Source organism: Vicugna pacos, chromosome 13 (assembly GCF_048564905.1).
Source record: "Vicugna pacos chromosome 13, VicPac4, whole genome shotgun sequence".
Classification (NCBI taxonomy): Eukaryota; Metazoa; Chordata; class Mammalia; order Artiodactyla; family Camelidae; genus Vicugna; species Vicugna pacos.
In genome coordinates this window covers 55,507,557-55,522,362 of record NC_132999.1, presented here as the reverse complement: position 1 = coordinate 55,522,362, position 14,806 = coordinate 55,507,557, and the positions used below count along the sequence as shown (strand labels likewise).

At 47.8% G+C, this 14,806-nt stretch overlaps 1 long non-coding RNA gene across 1 annotated transcript; it reads left to right on the top strand.

Annotated features, from left to right (window-relative positions):
• Positions 1 to 369: 369 nt before the first annotated feature.
• Positions 370 to 9,804, top strand: LOC140700969 (uncharacterized). The gene is made up of 3 exons (XR_012079735.1): positions 370 to 791; positions 1,664 to 1,778; positions 9,548 to 9,804. It is a non-coding gene; the product is annotated as an uncharacterized lncRNA (long non-coding RNA).
• The last annotated feature ends 5,002 nt before the right edge of the window (positions 9,805 to 14,806 follow it).

Here is a 14,806-nt window from a genome sequence, read left to right as displayed (position 1 = left end):
GCAGACAAGTGTTGTAGCTTTGTGCCTGGGCTCTGGACTCAGACTACTAGGTGACATCTGATTCTATCACTTTTGCTAGCTGAGCAAACTTGGGTGAGTTATTTAATGCCTTTGAGCTTCTGTGCCCCTGTCTGTGGAATGCTGACTTTGTTGCAGATGATTGTCTCCAATGCCAATTTCTTCCTTTTTCTTCTAGTAATGGAATTGATGAATTTTAGCGGGGCACATGGTTGCCAGATAGAAACTACATTTCCCACAGTCCTGGGTTGCTAGGTGTGGCCATGTGAGTGAGTTCTGACCAATAAGATTCAAGAGGAAGTTATGGGATCAACTTCCGGGTCATGCTCTTAAAAAAAAAAGGGAATCTCCTCCACCTCCTCTCTCCTCCTCTGCCCCTGGTAGGAATGCTGGACCATGAGACGGAGGCCCCACGTGTGGACAAAAACAGAACAATAAAGTTGTAGGAGGTCCTGACCCTGACGTTGTGAAGCTGCTGTATCGGCCTGGATTGACTGTCACCCAAAGAGAAACTTCCATCTTTTGACTCTTTGACTTTTGTCACAGCAGCTGAGTCTGTAGCTTAACTAAAACCAACTTTGGTACCCAAGTGGGGGGCTTCCATAACAAAATTTGAACTGTGAACTCCTTGGCTTAGTGGCCAAGGAGCAGGTAGTGAAGACGGAGGTATCTCAGAACAGGAAGACGGCAGCCCTGGTTATGACGAACATCCGCTATTGCCTGTGATTCCTTGAAAGGAGATCACGTGCCAACAGTGTTTTTAACTCTAGCAGGTCTGTTGAAACTCTCAGCATGTGATACGTATTGGCTTATTCTTTCATGTTTAGCGGATCCTATGAGAGAGATGATCTCAGACTAGTTATACAACAGGATTTGGAAGAGGAAGTCTTAATGGGCAGGAGAGTAGAACAAAGCCCCAGCCTTTTCTCAGGCACCTCAAGCCAGGCTGTAGGATGGAACACAGCAGCGAAGGTCAGATCAGAGTGTTGCCTTCCCACCCAAATCTCAGAGGCCTCCTCTGGTTTGGGAGAGGTATATGGGCAAGAAGAAGATGACGAGCTTTTAAACAGAAAAAATTGTACCTAGAAGAGATCTTGATTTTGGTTACTTATACTTGGAACTGACTGGAAGCAAATAGAAGGAAAGCCTTTATAATTCTTGAAGGAATTATATTGCCAAAGAGACCACAGGTTTCTCTGGGACAAGTTGATCACCCTAGGCAAGAGCTTAGGAACAGGGCTTACCATGTGCCCAGGCACCTCTAGCCAAGCCCCACCATTCTTGGAAATGCACGTTTCTGCCCTGGCATGCTAGAGCTGGGCTTTGGAGCTCACCTGGTCTACCCCCCCGACCCCACCACCACTGTTTTGCTTATGGGGAAATGAGGGACAAGAGAGGGATGGTGCTCAGCCAAAGACCACACAGCTCCATGGTGGATGAAGTAGGGAGCAATCAGCTGCATCATAGGATTCACCACAGGGTTTCTCCTTGTTGTCAACTCCTTAATGCATAACTTCCAGAACACATGTAATGAAAAGAAACGATGTTTGTGAAAACAGGGCACAGAAGTGCGGGATCATGAACCAAGATGGTGGCAACTGTCACAGCTGCCGCCCCAATTCCTACTCCTTCTGTCTCCTTCCAGGGAAGTAGGGAATGTTCTGGCAAGCCAAAAGGAAAAGTGAACCAGGGTGTGAGCAACACATGGCCTGAGTTTGAGTCCTGATCATGCCACTTATTTCCCGTGTGACCTTGAACAGGTAAATTACTTCTGTGGGTGCCAGTCTCCTCATCGGTGATAGTAATGCTTACCAGATGGGGTGGTTGTGAGATTTAGGTGGGGAAGTAATATAAAGTTTACGATGGTGCTGGCACATTCAATGTCAGTTAACTGTGTGAGGGTAATTAATGTGAACTGCTAACGTCATGGTGACTTTGTACAACACTTGTTTATTTCTTATTTGTATGGCAATCTGACTGCACCTGGGTAGCCCTTCTCCATCTTCCAGCCACACTGTCCATGGTCTCCCAGCTGAGGAAGAGAGAGATGGAGGATGGTGCTAAGGGCCAGACCTAGAAGGAACAGACGTCATCTCTGCCCGATCTTATTGGTCAAAAGTTGTCAATGGCTTAACCACACTGCAAGAGGGGAGCGGGGCTGGGCAATGACATTCACCATGTGCCCAGGGGAGGGAAGGGTGTCTCAGCCACATCTGGGCTGTAACACTGGCTCGGTCCCTTGTATATCATGTGTTACTCTACCTATTGTCCAAGCCTCAGCATTCTCATTGTAAATGGACCTGATGACACCAGTTTTATTATGATGAAGTTCACCTAAGGAAGGTCATGGAGGACGTTAGGTGAATATTATTTTCCTTCTCTTTTTGCTCGACATGCCTCCTCTTCACCCCACCTCCATCTTCACTCCCTTCCCAGCCCTCCTGTCCTCTCTCCTTCCTTTCCCAACCATGAGCGGCTGACAGCTGGCAGGGCCCCTGGGCTGCAGTCACTGAACCTGTCCATTTTTAACCAAAGTGTCAAAGTTACTGAAGAAAATCCAGAGAGTGAAGGTGGTGGCACAGAGTGGGTGACTGGATCCACATCCCCTGCTCCCCAACATAAATCTCCGGGAAAACCATTAGCAGGCCCTGCAGCTCAGAGACGAATTATGAGGCAGTGGGGATCAATGTTATTTTTTCCACAAGCTGAATTCATAACGGTTTACAGCAAAATCAATGCAAATCTTCATGAATAAAGTGATGGCAGGTGCACTTTAGAGAGTAATGAGGGGGTGAGAGGGGAGGAGACTCCTCAGCCAGTTGGCAGTGGAGGTGGGGTCCCAGGAGGGAGCCAGCTGAGCCGCTGTCCTGGGGTTTGGTCCCCTCCCAGACTGGCCTCAGCCAACAAACACCTCCAAGAGGGAAGGGGCATGAGGGTGGGAGAGGAGTTAAGGAGAGATGACGTTTTCTTGACAGCTTACTTTGAGTTTCATGCTTTATGTTCTTACTGAATCCTTCAACCCACTCTGAGGTTGATGCCGTCATAACCCCCATTTCACAGCTTAGGAAACTGAGGCTCAGAGAGGTGAAGCAATGTGCCTGGCATGGTTAATAACCAGCAATTCCTGGATGCTAACCCAGGTCCTCCCTTTTCCAGAGGCCCGGAGCTACTTCTTTAAGCAAGCATAGCTCTGTCTTATGTTTTCCTGCCTCTGCGCCGCTGCACCTGCCACACCCTCTGTCTGGTGTGACTAGCTCCTTTTTCCTCCACCCAAGAAAGAAACTCCTTATCGGCCCTCACCACCTGGCTGCAGTGTTGCTGTGAAGGCCAGCGGCGTCTGTGATGTCTTCGGCTGGTACCATCATTCCCTCCTGGTGGGATTTTGTGTATGTGTCCTGGGTGGACCCTGTGATACTGTCTAAGGAGTGTTTGTCCTCTTGGAGCACCTGGGAGCTACTCCAGGATTGGACTGTATCCTGTCTTACTATCTCTCTCTCAGTCCTCCCAGCGTGGATACTAGCACTGACGTTCATCCTTCCATCCATCCAATCATCTGCCCAACCATCCATTCATCCATCTAGCCATGCATCCATCTGTCTGTGCATCTGTCCATCCGTTCATCCATCCATCCATCCATCCTTCCACCCGTCCATCCATCTGTCCTTCCACCCGTCCATCCATCTGTCCTTCCACCTATCCATCTGCCTGCCCTTCCTTCCATCTTTCTTCCCTGTCTTCTATCTTTCCATCCTTCTATCCATTTCCAGGTAGTTCCCAGGACTTGCAAAATTCTCATATTTTATGCTGACAGATGCTACAAAATGGATGAACCTTGAAGACATTCACTTAGGTAGAACACGACAGTCACAAAATGACGAATACTGTCTAAGTACACTTAGATGAGGTACTTAGAGCGGTCGAGTTCATAGAGACAGAAAGCGGAATCATGCTTGCCAGGGGTGGAAGGGAGGGAAGATTGGAGAGTTAGCATGCAATGGGTAGACAGTGTCAGCTTTGTAAGATGAAAAAAAGTTCCGGAGAGGGATGGTGGTGGCGGCTGCACAGCGATGTGAATGTGTGTAATGCCACTGAACTGTACACTTAAAATGGTTTAAATGGTAAATTTTCTGTCGTTTGTATTTTAACAATTAAAAATAAATTGATTAATTTAGAAAACTTTTCAGGTTTCCCAAGGAGGGTGCAGTATCCCTTATGCAGAACATCACCTTTCCCCACCTGTTCCCATCCAAACTATTGGCCACGTTCTGCCTAAAGTCCCGCCTCCCCCAGGCAGCACCTGCAGGTTTCCCCAGCCCCCTCCAGCTCTCTTGCCTCCGAATTCCCCGGGTGCTCATGGTTTCACAGAGTCCTTAGGGCTCTGTTTATAACAACAGCTAACACAGTGAGGATGCTGTCTGCGTGGAGCCTTTGCATGGATTATCGCATGCCCACCTTGTGAGCTAGGTGCTATCACTAGACCCATTCTAATGATGAGGAAACTGAGGCTCCAGGGGAGTTAAGTAACTTGACTAAGCTTCCCCAGCCAGTGAGCAGCAGAGGCAGGACTCAGACCCGGCGCTGATATGACGCTCTCTGCCCTTGGAGCTGCTTGGTGCTGCTTCCCACAAATCACACTTGCTTGTGTCCTTCCCTAGGCAGTCAGCTTCCTTATCGCCCCAAGACCTGACCCAGTGTGGACCCAAAGTAGGGGCTCTGCAACCCAGGGCAGGGCGAGCGGAAGGGGGGCACCCCACGAGGACAAAATGGAAGGGGGTTCCAGAAATCTCAGTAATCAAGGTATAAATATTTTAATATAATATGTATTTTAAACCATTAAATTTAATGCAAAAAAGTCCATGATGAATAAAATATCAAAATTCTGAGTAGAGACAAGATCTGATCCTACAGGATGATCCTGCCTTCTCCTGCCTGACCTTAATCCCGGTCCTGCTGTAACTTGACCTGTGGGGCTGGTTAAAGTGGAGCCGTTTACTGGCGTGTTTGGGGAGATCACGAATATCATTTGCTTGAATAAGTAGCCATTCCCCTCTGCACTGGCCCGCTTGGCAGGAACTGTGTGCTCTGGAGCAATAGCGCACGGACCCTGAAGTCAGTCTTGGCCTCTATAGCTGTGTGACCTTGGGTAAGTCGCTTAACCTCCCTGTGCCTCAATTTCCTCCCTGGTAAAGGGTGCGTCTAATAGTACCAACTCTGAGGTGCCGCCTTGAGTGTTAAATGATATAAAATGTGTAAAGAGCTTAGCACAGCACCCAACTCTTGGCTCACTTAAGAGGGCAAGCTCGAGGAAAAATGATTCAACTGATTCTTCCACCCAGGAAAAGAACAAACATAACGTGCGAATTTATGTTAGCGGGCATCAAATGCCATCAGCTTTTGTTTTCCCTTTTCTTGTTTTCCCATTGACATGTCACAAACACCCCTGGCACGGGGGGACTTGGCAGTTGCAGCAAACAGAGTGAAGAACGGGAGAGGGGCTGGAAGGAGAGGGGACAGCGAAGTGTTTCACAGCTTATCCGAATGAGACAGCTGATGGCTTCCATTTTCTGCCCTCTAGGGTCTTACGTATTTGTTCATTGGCTTCAGCGGGAGATGGTCCTGGTTCTCCAGAAGCATCGTCTGTGTAGACTGTGGCACATCTGGAGGACAAAGTGCTGGGGGAAATGAGCTTTCATCCCTCCATGTCCCCAGGAGTGTTCCTAGAGCCAAGTGGCTGGTGGCCAATGGTCAGCACATTTAGAAGACTGGCTGAATCTTTTCAACCAGACGTGTCAAGTATTGTGTTGACCTGGGGATGCGCGAGGCCCCTGGTCTTGGAGAACTGTAGAAAGATGGCCAGTTCGGTTCCCGGTTGCCTCTCCAAACAAAGGGTAGCTGTCATCTCCATCTCTTTCTAGTGGAGACCTTGAGCGAAATTCTCTGCTCTGTGCTATCCCTGAATCCAAGTCCCTTGAAACGGAGGGCTCTTTCTGTCCAACAAGCCACTGACAGGGTGTCTCTCTAAGCAGCCAAGAAGAAAGAACCCAGGCCTGTGGTGGCAGAAGGGAGGTGAGAGGTTATTTCTAGGTTGCTTTGGGATATATTGGCCCCTTGGTCATCTCATTCATAGGCCAATCCTCAAAAGGGTCTTGGGAGGAGGAGAAGTGACAATGACTTTCCTCATACACAGATGGGAAACTGAGGCTTGGGAAGGTTAAGGGATTATCCCGGGCAGGGCCAGGATGGGCACCACAGTCTGTTGAGGGTAGTTCATTTGCAACATTCCAGGCTAACAATCTGGCTGCAATGGCATGACTCTGCCTTCCAGAGACCTTGCCCTGCCTCTCCCTTCTTCTGGATCAAAGGAAGTGGGGAGAAGTGGAGGAAACTTTCACCACCCAGCCATGGTGGGTGGGAGAGAGCAGGGCCAGGCTCAGTCTGTGGCAGCCTCAAAACCGTCCTTCTTTGCAGTGAAGCTTAGCATCCCCGAGCGTTAGGGCTGAGAGTCTCCACTGCTTCAGTTCAGCCCTCACCCATCTTCCAACCGGGAACACCAAGGCCAGACACGGGAAGTAGCCTGCCCAGAAGAGGAGATTATTTCCTGGAAGAGCCAAGACCACCACCCTAGTCATCTGACCCTAGCGATCAGTTCCCTTGGCTCCAGTGGACACAGCCTCCGTGGGGGAGGCCAGCCCCACACTAGCTCACTCTGGGACCACAGGCAGGTTCACCTCCTCTGACCCCCGGTTTCCTCGGGTGGATGAATGAGGGAATGAGTCCCTGCCCCATTCAACTCAAAGGGCAGTTGAGAAGTTGTCTAATGGTCAGGTATAAACATAAAGAAAAGAGAGCTAGCACCTTCTGAGTTCCCACTCGTGCCAGGCCCTGGGCCGGCCACTTGGCACGTGAGGCCCCTATGATGAAACCGTAACTCAACTACCTGGAACATCTCCAGCCTCCCGCCGCCCCTTGCCCCTTCCTCCAGTTTCTTCATTTGGCTGCCACCCCCTCAATATTGCAGTCCCGGCTGGATGTCACCTCCTCCAGGAAGCATGCTCTGCTGCCTGATTCCCCATCTTTTGTTCCCATGAAGCCTGTGCATCCTGGCATAACACTGGTCACAGAATGTGTTCTCATGCCCCAAAGCGGGTACTATCAGATGCCCTCTTTACCAGGGACTAAATTGAGGCACAGGGAGGTTAAGTGACTTGCCCAAGGTCACACAGCTGTGGAGGCCAAGACTGACTTCAGGGTCCAAGTGCTATTGCTCCAGAGCACACAGTTCCTGACAATTGGGTCAGTGCGGAGGGGAATGGCTACTTATTCAAGCTAATGTTATTAGTGAAGCATTATTGCTGTAAAAGCCTGGCTAGATCAGAAGGCGGGACTTCAGTGAATAAGACAACAAAACAGATGATGCTAGACTACCAGGTAGGAGACTTGGGCTCTGGTCCAAAAGCTCCTACTAACTCCTATGTGCGTTTGGAGGAGTAGCAAAAAGCTAGTATCAGCTGATCATCTACCGTGGGCCAGGCGCCGTGCTAAGTACTCTCCATGTATCTTGTTTTTTTAAATCACAGCCATTTCTATCTAATTTTGACCCTACTCTGTGCCAGGCACTGTGCTAAGTGTTTATAATGCCAATGAGGGATATGCTAAAGATGATGCCAATGCTTAAATGATTGATAACTCAAAAAAAGAGGCATTCGTTGAACACATACTATAGGGCAAGCTTGCATCAGTTTATTTCAATGGGTTGTTTCAATTAACCTCAACACACCCCCCTAGACTGTAACCTATGAAGTGGACATAACATCTGCTGAGTTCACTTCTGTGGCCCGGGGGGCCTAGCATGTGCCCGGCACATGGCTGCACAATAAATTGTTGTCGAAGAGGAAGTCCTCTGAGGCAGATGCTGGTGGTGCTGCCCTCCAGCCCCCCAGGTCCTGATGAAATCCAGGCAGATGAGTTGGCCTAAGCAGTAGACCTACCATGTCAACTGGGGGTGATTTTGTTTCCCCAAAGGACATTTGGCAATGTCTTGAGACATTTTTGTTGGTTACAACTTGGGGGAGGGGGTCACGGAGCAACTGGCATGTGGTGGGTAGAGGCCAGAGATGCTGCTCCCATCCTGCAGCATAATCCCACGGCAAAGCACGATCTGGCCTAAAATGTCAGTGGTGCTGAATTTGGGGAACCCCAGCCTGGCTATCTGGGGAGTCTGGCTACCAGGGCTATTTTTTCTTTTAATTGAAATATAGTCAATTTACAGTGTTGTGCCAATTTTTGGTGTACAGCATAATAGTTCAGCCATACATATACATACGTATATTAGTTTTCATATTCTTTTTCATGATAGGTTACTACAAGATATTGAATATAGTTCCCTGTGCTGTACAGTATAAGCTTGTTGTTTATCTATTTTATATATAGTAGTTAGTATCTGTAAATCTCAAACTCCAATTTATCCCTTCCCACTCCCTTCCCCCCTGCATTAGGGCTATTTTTTATTTTGTCTCCAAGCATCTCTGTTGGTTTCCCATGGCTGCAATAATGAATTAACAAACTGGGTGGCTTAAAACAAGAGAGATTAATTATCTCACAGTTCTGCAGGCCCGAAGTCTGAAATCATGGTGTCTGCAGTACCACACTCCCCCTCCGGAGGCTCTAGGGAAGAGTCTGTTCCTGGCCTCTTCCAGTTTCTGGTGGTCACTGGCGATCCTTGGCTGGAGGGTTCATTGCTTTGTTCTCTGCCTCCATCTCCACGCCACCTCTTCCTCTGTCCGTTTCAAGTCTCCCTCCACCAACTTTCTCTTAAAAGAAAGTTGTCACTGGTCTGAGAGTCCACCCAGATACTCCAGGATCATCTCCTCAGCTCAAGATCCCTTAACTTAATCTCACCTGCAAGACTCTTTTTCCAAATAAGGTGACATCACAAGTTTGGGGATTTGATGAGGATATTGTTTGGTGGGGGGCATTTTTCAGCCCCCTACATCACCTCTTCTTGAACACAGATTTACCTTGCTGTCCCATGGGTATCATTTACATTTTGTTTTCACAAACCCCCCAAGGTGTGCATTTTACCCTGTTTAACCCATGAGACACTGAGGCGCTCCCAGGAGAACCAGCACTGGCTCAGAATATGCTCTCTGGCTTTAAAACTCTTGCTCTCACCTTTAAACTTGCTCCCTGAAGCCCACCCATCTGTCTGAGCTCAGAGGAGCTCACACTCCGGGGAGTACCCGGAGATGCCCCCTGGACCAGCTCTGCAGCTGGGGGTCAGAGAGCATCCTACCTGGATGACATGAGCCATCAGCAGCCTTTTCAGGTGACTGCATCTTTCATGTACCTGAGGGTGCTGGGTGGGGCTGGGGGTCCAGGATCAGCAGCCTCTTCTGGAGACGGGGATCAAGCAGCCTCACCCTGGGGTCTTTGCCACTAGAGTCAGACCCAGGCCACACCCGGCCTTTCAATCACTGACGCTCCAGGATCTCCCTCTCTCCCTTTCATCTGCCACCTTCTGTCTTACTAGACCTTCACTCAGTGAACTGTGTGCCGGCACACTGAGGGCCTCCTGCACGGACACAGAATCATAAAGAGGAGGGACTTGCCTGGCCTTGGTCAGCGCTCGATGGTTTGGATGATGCCAGTCAAGGGCATCGGCGTGAGACAGCCACCCCATCCCCTACCTCCACCCTTTGCAGTGAACGTCCCACCAACACCACCGAGATGAATGCAGAGCCACTGTACATTATATCATTTAATAGCATCAATAAACTCTTGATTTCCCCCCTTTTTGTAATAGCTTTACTGAATCATAATTTACCCACAAGAAACTACATATGGTTAAAGTGCTACACTGGATATATTTTGACATCTATACATCCATATAACCATCACCGCAGTGAAGACAATGAAAATATACATCACTCTCCCCACGTTTCCTTGTGCCCTTTTGTAATTCCCCTTTCGTCCTTCTCAGCATCCCTCCCATCCCCAGGCAATCACTGATCTGCTCTCTATCACTGTAGATTAGTTTGCATTCTCTAGAGTTTCATATAAATAGAAGCATACAGTATGGACTACTTTCTGTGTAGCTTCTTTCACTCAGTAAAATTATTTTGAGATTCAACCACGTTGCATCAGTATCAGCAGTTTGTTCTTTTTACTGATGGTTAATATTCCATCTGTGGCTCTGTTACAGTTCTTGAATCCATTCCCCTGCTGATAGACGTGGGATCTTTCGTATTTCTGACGACTGTAAATAAAGGTGCTGTGAACATTTATGTGAAAGTCTTTGTATGAATACATGCATTCTTTGCTCTTGGGTAAATACCAAGGAATGGCTAGATCATATGGTGGGTGCATGTTTAATTTAAGAAACTGTCAAATTGTTTTCTGGAGCTTTTGCGCCATTTCACATCCCCGCTAGCAGTATATGAGATCTCCTGTCGCTCCACATCCTCGCCAACACTCAGTATGGTCGAACTTTCAGTGTTAGCCATAGTAAGTACGTTGGTGTCTTCGTGGCTTTAATTGGCATTTCCCTAATGCCTCATAACGTTGAGTATTTTTGTGGGGCGGCTCATTTGCTATCCATAATCTTCTTTGGTGAAATGTCTGCTCAAATCTTTTGCCCATTTTTAACTGGGTTGTTTATTTTCTTACTAATGCATTTGAGAGCTCTTTATGTATTCCAGAGATGTCTTAGGCGATACATTATTTGTGAATATTTTTTCTCTGTCTTTGTCTTGTCTTTTCATTCTCATAAAGGTATTTTTCAAAGAGTGTGAGTTTTTCACATTGATGAAGCCCAATTTTTCAATTTGTTCTTTAATGACTCCTGTTACTGATGTTGTTCTAAGGAATCTTTGCCTCGACCACAGTCTGGGAATTCTCTCACGGTAGTGAGTCTGGCAGGTGAAGGACCTGCCTCCTGCGTGTCTTGTTTCTCGGGGATCAAGCTCCTTCCTTCTCTGATGCCCAGTGTCTTGGAAACCATCATTCAGTATACTTTGTCTATTTTTTTTGCTTTGGGAAGAGGGTAAATCCAGTCCCCGTTACTCCATCTTGGTCTGAAGCCCTGATAAGGGAGGCATTATTTTACTCATATTGGCATCCATTTCTCAGTTGAGGAAACACAGTTTGGAGAGGTGAAGTGGCTTGCCCTGGGTCCTACAGCACAAAAATGGTATCAAGACAGAAGCCCAGGGCCGCCCCACAGGTTCAAGTCCCAGTTGCTGCTGGAAGTTTCCAAGTGTGGCATGCATCTAGGATCTGGGATTGGCCAGGCAGAAGACTCTTATCCAGTCTTGCTGGCTTGCACTGGGACTCTGGATCAAAAGTAACATCTCTGAGCTTATGTTGTCTCGTCTGCCTACTGAAAATATTAATTCTGACTTGACTTGCTCTGTAAGAGTTACAAAAAAGGCAATCACAAAACCCATAGTCTTTCCAAGACTGTGTGAGATATAGAGCCCACCTTTCCACTCAATGCCACTTCTGCAGCAGGGTTACACATCTAAAATTCTTATGTCTCCCCCTACCCATCCTGTGACCATGGCAGACATCACTAATCGATGACGGAACTCTTTTCTGCTGAGCTACACTTCATCTCAAATCCAATTTTTAAAACTCTGATATTCAGAGTTCCCACCACCAATTGCATTGGCATATGGAATGAAGCCCATCTGCATCGCAGCTCCAAAGCATTCTGGTCAGATGACCATCTGGTCTTGTGTGCATACCTCATTTGACCAAGCCTTGCCACCTCCTAAGGCGATGTGTTTCATTATCATCTAGCTGAGATGTGAAGGATAAATTGCTGGACCAGTCTCTCTTCCTAACTCCAGGCCTGTTTCCAACCTGTCCCACTTGGACAAGGACCTTCAACTGGGAAAGGCGGGAAGAGATCACCATTTGATAAATCTCACCCTCTAGTTGGCTGGTTTCTCTGTGAAGTTCTGTGTGTAGCTCAGGTACAGGCAGGGGAGGGAGAATCAAAACCCAAAGCTGACCTTACTCACCGCCCAGCCTGCCTGTCCCAGCACCTGGAGGTAACTGACTTGTGACTCAGAGCTGCACTCTGGAGGGTGTCCAGTGGCCTCCCTCAGAGAGATGGTGTCACAGGATTGAGGGTGCAATGGGACAGCCCAGGTTGGAGATGGGGACTCAGGTTTACCATCAGTAGGGTCACCCTCTTTCCTCCCTGGGTCATGGAGAAGCCACCTCTCCTCCCTCTCAGGTTCCTGGCTCGGTGTTTAGGTGGATATGTGATCTAAACTGAGCCAGTAAATGCACCTCATCTCCCTGGTCACTGATGCTGGCTCATTGCACACGCTTCAGCCTGGGCTGCTGAGAGGCAGGCCTGGGATTTTGATAGAAACCATCCTTTGCTGTGGACTTGAACCCAGGACAAGTCAAACCTTGAAACTTCGTGGGAAGAATCTGCCTGTCTGTAGAAAATGCAAGAGAGAGACGGAGACAGAGCTGAGAGGCCTTGCCAAGCCCAGAAGCCAGCTGTGCTGGACTGCTTAGCCGTCGAGCCTACACACCTCCTGGGGTTCTGAAGCTGGGCAGGCTGGCTTCTCTGTCACAGACAACCAATGTGCTCTGATCAGGACCGGCTGTGACCCCAGCTCCTGTTGAGCCCTCTCAGGCCATTATATGCCAGTGCAGGGCCAGGAGCCATGAGGGGATTGGCTACCAGCAAGAAATGTGAGCCCCAATCACATGCCAGGTGTACTGGGGTACAGCAATGAGTCCAACACTGTCTTTATCCCTGAGGAACTCACAGCCGGTTCATCCTTAACCACCACATATGCAAATAATGTCCACGGCATGAGGCGTGTCAGAGAGATGTACCCAAGGTGCCGGGAATGCAGAGGAGGGAAGCCAGGGAGGGAAGACGAAGCAGATCCCCAAAGAAAGCAGTGTTTAAGGGAACACTTGAAGGAGCATTGGGATTCATTGCTCAGGTCCTGCAACATTCCTGGGCTTAAATCCTGTTCATCCCCTTGCTAGCTCTGTACCATCAGGCAAATTAGTTAACGTCTAATGTGCCTTGGTTTCCTCATCTGTCAAATGGTCATCTACCTGATGGGTTTGTTGAAAGGATTAAATGTGATAATAAGTGCACTGATTTGTACAATGACTAGAGTAAATGTTCAGTAAATGTTAGTCGATTACTATATTATTATTATTTCATTGAGAGAAGGTACATTGCAGGTGGAGGAAAAAAGGAGACTAAGAATCACACATTATAGATTCAGGTTTGTGGGAAAAGGAAAGCAGGGCCAGTGTAGGCGATGGTGCAGAGATGGGACGGAGGGAGGGGCAGACTCAACACAGCACCCCCGGTGGCCGGCAGATGTCAAGGCAGGGAAGGGAGCAGGAGGATTATAAACACCTGGCTCCTTCTTAATAGACAAAAATATCATGTCCTTTTTCAGGAGAAGAATCTGCAGCCCCCTAACCCAGGAGTGACTTTTTTTAAAAACATTTTTTATTGAGTTATAGTCATTTTACAATGTGTCAAATTCCAGTGTAGAGCAAAATTTTACAGTTATACATGAACATACATATATTCATTGTCACATTTTTTTTTGCTGTGAGCTACCACAAGATCTTGTATATATTTCCCTGTGCTATACAGTATAATCTTGTTTATCTATTCTGCATATGCCTGTCAGTATTTACAAATTTTGAACTCCCAGTCTGTCCCTTCCCATGCCCCGCCCCCATGGCAACCACAAATTTGTATTCTGTGTCTATGAGTCTGTTTCTGTTTTGTATTTATGTTCTTTTTTTTTTTTTAGATTCCACATATGAGTGATCTCATGTGGTATTTTTCTTTCACTTTCTGGCTAACTTCACTTAGAATGACATTTTCCAGGGACATCCATGTTGCTGCAAATGGCATTATGTTGTTGTTTTTATGGCTGAATAGTATTCCATTGTGTAAATAAGCCACATCTTCTTTATCCAGTCAGCTGTTGATGGACATTTAGTATGTTTCCATGTCTTGGCTATTGTAAATAGAGCTGCTATCAACATTGGGGTGCAGGTGTCTTTTTGACATAGGGTTCCTTCTGGATACATGCCCGGGAGCGGGATTACTGGGTCATATGGTAAGCCTAGTCTTTTGAGGAATCTTGATACTGTTTTCCACAGTGGCTGCACCAAACTGCATTCCCCAGAAGTCACTTGTTGATTTGCTCACTTCAGTTAAGTTATTGGCAAACTCAGTAAGAAAATACCCAGTCGAGTCAACCATCTGCCTGAAGCAGGCATGCGCCCACGAGACACGCATGATAGGAAATGCTGTTACGTAAGCATCTAAGCAGGGCCACCTGAGCACAGAGGTGCCCGGGGAGCCCGGCCTCCAGGAGAAATGAGAGAAAACAGCATCAGACAATGTCACATTTGTTTATGCTTTTTATCACCTCGGAAAGAATGATGTTTACTCCTGTGAGCTCCCAGAACAGTGGAATAAGTCCTTGTGAGATCAGTGCCCCTCCCACCTTGCGCCTGACCCCTCCCCCAGCACTACTTCTAACCTTGAAGGGAAAAGGCAGTTATCTGGAGGGTTGAGTATGAAGCCAGGCACCCCATTCAAACCCTCTGCACCCCCACTTTCTGGGCGATCTGAGGTTACACTGACCAATTTGGACAAGGGTACCACTGGCACTTCAGGAAAAAGACCATCTCTCCACCCCCTCCACGCCTCCATTCATTCATTCACTCACTCGCTCCCTCAGCTGCTCACTGACATCGTCACTCTCTCCTTTGT